The sequence below is a fragment of the Eschscholzia californica genome, unplaced genomic scaffold, assembly GCF_041429995.1.
Source record: "Eschscholzia californica isolate CP2 unplaced genomic scaffold, dmEscCali1.0.p SCAF_121, whole genome shotgun sequence".
NCBI classification, from domain to species: Eukaryota; Viridiplantae; Streptophyta; class Magnoliopsida; order Ranunculales; family Papaveraceae; genus Eschscholzia; species Eschscholzia californica.
Window position 1 is genome coordinate 12,501 of NW_028238223.1, and position 5,000 is coordinate 17,500.

The 5,000-nt window shown below is 34.8% G+C and overlaps 3 non-coding genes across 3 annotated transcripts; 1 reads left to right on the forward strand and 2 right to left on the reverse strand.

The window, feature by feature from the left end:
• Positions 1-3,107: 3,107 nt before the first annotated feature.
• Positions 3,108-3,181, reverse strand: TRNAD-GUC (transfer RNA aspartic acid (anticodon GUC)). Its single transcript has one exon. It is a non-coding gene; the product is annotated as a tRNA-Asp (tRNA).
• A 397-nt stretch (positions 3,182-3,578) lies between these two features.
• Positions 3,579-3,662, reverse strand: TRNAY-GUA (transfer RNA tyrosine (anticodon GUA)). Its single transcript has one exon. It is a non-coding gene; the product is annotated as a tRNA-Tyr (tRNA).
• A 676-nt stretch (positions 3,663-4,338) lies between these two features.
• On the forward strand, positions 4,339-4,410 carry TRNAT-GGU (transfer RNA threonine (anticodon GGU)). The gene has a single exon. It is a non-coding gene; the product is annotated as a tRNA-Thr (tRNA).
• The last annotated feature ends 590 nt before the right edge of the window (positions 4,411-5,000 follow it).

Sequence of the window (5,000 nt, forward strand, 5' to 3'; positions counted from 1 at the left end):
TATCAAGACTTACTGATTCCCTTCCACTACTAGTGTAGTGTCTACTGACTGAGTTTTGGGTTAGATTGGATAATCGGATGGGGAATCAAATTCGTAGTTGTGGAACGGGGGGCAGATACCTTTATAGTATACAGACTCACGAGAGTCTCGAAATGCTCAGACAGCCAATCCATATTGGATTGGATAGAGAATTACCCTTTGTTTTATTTATAGAATAAAACAAAAGTTGAAAAAAAACTTCTTTTCGATAACCCCCAATATAGAGGTATGCGATAGGGGGTGATCTATCTTGATTGTAGATTGCCATGGCTCTTGCTTATGAAGGGCAAGAAAAGAAACCATAGGTCTTACTATTCCTACATGTTCCATTAATAACATAATACCAAGGGAGTAACTGCCTATCTTGCTTGTGCTTAATGCTTCCCGATTCTACCAGAAATCATATAGGAACTTATTATGTGTGGATTTATTGGATTGTTTCATCAATAGCGTTTGGTCAGAATGCCTTTTTGACTCTGCGCCATTGATTCCACTATTATTAGTGATCAATAATGTAAGAATTCCTTCATAGAGATAGGGGACATAATTCACATGGATATAGTAAGTCTTGCTTGGTCTGCTTTAATGGTAGTCTTTACATTTTCCCTTTCACTTGTAGTATGGGGAAGAAGTGGACTCTAGAGATACTACTAATTGGGTTGAGTAATCAAACTGTATTAATTATTTCATAGATCGTTCTGCAAATAGTTTTAAAATAAAAAGATTTCCATTTCAAAATTCTACTGGAATCCAGTAATGTAATAGTAATATATGAATAATAACCTTTCAATCAAACAAACATTTCAATGATTCCCATGTTCGTATTTGTAAAGTAAAAGAAGATACACATGAGATAAAATTTTTTACAACCGAACTCTTCCTAAATATTCTATTTCGATGAACTAACTAGTTCTTACCAGAATTTTATATGGATATTACAATGAGAAGCAACCGATCCCCTTTTTAATTTCTTTCCCTCTTTACTGTTCATGTTCAAAGAGGAAGTCGTTCTGTTATTACGTAGATACGTACTTTCTCCCGGAGGCAGCATAGATATAGTCGTTGTCCAACGAAGTACTACGAAGAATAAGATCTTATTTGGACGATTCGCATATTGCGCACTTACTCTTTGTTTTATACTCCTAGAAATCTCTTATTTATACTTTATCGACCCTGGTTTAAGCGTTCGAAATCCGTGGGATCTACTACTCTTTTTTTTCCAAATCTGAAGAATTTTCCATAGAAGTCTTTGGATCATCTGTCAACGGCTCAATCAATTATTTGTTCGGAATGCTAAAAAAAGTCTTACTTTGTTTCTTTTATTTGATAGAATAATTGATTTGATTCTTTCGACAAAGCCCGGGATCTATATTGGAAATAATAAGAAACCCAGTAATTATAACCGTAAAAGTAAGAGCAAGATTCGATTATTTCGGATTGATCGAAAGTAATACAAATAGATGGAGGGAAGAACTAGGGTTGGGGTGCTATTTAAATGTAAATTACATATATGTAATTTACATTTAAATATATGAAGATATATATTGTAGATTAATCTATATTAAGCCTATATCTCTTTATAGAATACAGTACAACTTTAGACAATACACTAATAGATAGTGTGGTAGAAAGGTTCATATATTTCTTTCTACCATACTATCGGATCTCATATACTGCTGATTCTAGTCCGCTCATTTCATTTAAGGCGCGGAATGCAAATCACTTTCATTTCTTCAATCATTGACTAAGAACTAAGAAGTCAAGCTTCATTCAAATTAATCATTTTGACTGACTGTTTTTACGTAGATAATAAGTAAAAAAGCAGTAGGAACTAGAATAAACAGTGCAGTAGCAATAAATGCGAGAATATTTACTTCCATAATCTCATCGTTTTTTTTTTTTACTTCACAATAACTCGGGATCTAATCCCATAGAGATGATAAATCTTCTCCTGTAAATTCAATGAGATGAATTGCATCCCGATGATATTTGATATTGAATCGGATCAATATCATGAATAACAATATCTGAGCTATCAAGTCGATTCATTGTCGAGAATTGAATAGTATAACATAGGAAGATCTTTTATCCATAACAAATCAAAAATTGGATTTCTGATACAATCAATAATCCCGCTGAATTTTTCATTCTTTCTTTTCTATAATCTACAGCCTTCCGTATACAATCATCTGATGAGGTATCATCTGACCCGTCTTCCACTTCTATTAGTCACAAACCCAAACAGTAGAAGTAAAATGGAAAAAAGAAGAAGTGCAGTTCTAAACTAACTAAGTTTTTTTATGATCTAATTTTCGTGGAAGACAAAGAGGTGTCATAAAGATGGATCCCGGTATAAAAGATCTAATATTTCGATAAATTCACTATTTTGGAGTTTGCTCTTTCTTCGGTAGGACCCCCTCAAATAAAATAGGAAGAAAAAAAGATTATGCATTCCCTTACTAATTACTAAGAGGGGTAGATCTTTGTTTGACCTCTCTTTTATTATAATTAATTCTATTTTATATTATAATAGCCGCGTTCCTTGGATTGGGACTGGGACATATATCATATCCAAAATTCAGTGTGCAACTTGAATAAGATAGATAGACTGTTTCCAATTAGGAATTGAGGTTACACAAAATAGGAGCTAGAAGAAAAGGCAGTAGTTTTAATATAAGCCGAAAAATCTTCTTTCGGGCTAACTATGTTAAGGTTAAGTTAATTTTGTATCGTACAATAAAGGAATCCAATTTGTATATGTGCTCCCGCGAAACGGATGTGTATTCTATTCCATTCCATGGATCAAAAGCAATCGAAAAAGTCAGACCAGTATGGTATCTCTTGTAATCCTGAATTGAATATGTTCCTACCAACAATTGTACCAATCTACCTATGTCTCTCCCCACGAATCGGTACTTGTTGAAGTAATTGAAATTCCTGTATTTGTTCGATGAGACACGAAAAAAAAAGAAAATAAAGACCCACGCCGGGAATTAGATCCTACTCCTTGTCACCCTCTTCACAGAAAATAGAGAGAGATGAATTGATGGATTCATCGGATCCTAGGTCGGGACTGACGGGGCTCGAACCCGCAGCTTCCGCCTTGACAGGGCGGTGCTCTGACCAATTGAACTACAATCCCAGGTAAATAAGGTGTACAGGATTCTTATGATTTCATTCAAACCATATTTCTATTTAGAATCGCCGTGCTGTAACAGAGACAGGAACGCTATATTGCTATTCACATGGATACGGACTTTAGTGAAGTGAGAACGACACGTATTACTAGTAATTCTAGTGCCATATCAAATCGATTGATAATAAATCTTTCAATGGTCAATGAAAAAATATTTTTTTTTCTTTACTTTAACCCCTTCCTTCTATTTACAGACTAGATTATTAGAAAGATTAGAATATGTGGGAACAAATAAAATAAATAAGGATATAACAGAAATTCTTTTCTTTATTCCCCCGCATCGGGCGTTTCTGGAGGCCAAATTTGTTATATCATCTCATGATGGATCGGCGAATGAAATTATTGGGCCGAGCTGGATTTGAACCAGCGTAGACATATTGCCAACGAATTTACAGTCCGTCCCCATTAACCACTCGGGCATCGACCCAGGAAGAATCCATTTTAGACTTATGGATAATCCACGATCAACCTCCTTTCGTAATACCCTACCCCCAGGGGAAGTCGAATCCCCGCTGCCTCCTTGAAAGAGAGATGTCCTGAACCACTAGACGATGGGGGCATACCCGCCCGATCGCCTACTATGCTCATAGTATGAACAGTTTTTTGGAATTGTCAATATAATGTAATGGTATGACTAGATCCGAAGAATCCTTCTGGCTTTCATGATTCCATCGAATTTCGTTTTTTTTATTCAAAAAGGATGCTGTAGAACTTGTAAATCTGAAAAGGGGTCAACAAGTAATCGACTTTTTTTTATAAAAATGTGGTTCAGGGTATGTGTCGAATCTCTTCATCACATGATTCGATGAAATATCTTGGATCTATGTCGAAGTCGAATTTGTGTTAATCAAGTGAATCTCGTTCTGATGGGAGTCAATAAGCGAAAATCTATTAGGGTCAGTCTTGAAACAATTCATTGCATTAATATTTATCAAATATAAATAAGCATTTTTTCCTAGACTTCTTAAGTCAAAATGTTAAGTCAAAAAAATTCTTGTTCCTGAATGAGCCGCTATTTATCTATATGTATATATATTATATACATAGGTACATGCAGTAGACTCATAGTGGCTAGTGGTGCATTCAGGAATTGAATCAAACGAGCCCTTTTAACTCAGCGGTAGAGTAACGCCATGGTAAGGCGTAAGTCATCGGTTCAAATCCGATAAGGGGCTTTTTCCACAAAACTCCAGTCTGAGTCTTCATTTTGGAGCGAAAAATAGAGATATTGTTGATATTTGTAATAAAAAAAGTAAACATCTGCATAAATAACATAAATAATAAGTTATTATTATATAGTAGTAATAAGTATAGTTATAAAGTTGAGCCTTTGTTCATTATCATGATAAGTCATCCCACTTATTGGGAGGGCGACTATGTCACTACAGGCTATACTCCTACTCATGTTTCATTATTCAATACTTTTTGTCTTGGGACATAGATAGTCTATCTACCCAACCCTAATTATGTTATGAATCGGCAAATACTCCTACTTTTCCATTATTCCATATTCCAATCAAATCCATGGTAAAGATTAGAAATCAACAAAAGAAAAAGTAAGTGGACCTGACCCATTGAATCATGACTATATCAGCTATTCTGATATTAAAAGTCAATAGAGATAAAATTGTATTGTAGCAGCGTACCGTACCGCCCTTTTTTATTTATTTCATTTCCTCGGGCTACGCAAGAATTTGTCGATATTTCCGATTGAATGTTCTTGTTAATGGATGCTTCATAGGAATAAATTGCTATTCCGTTCCTA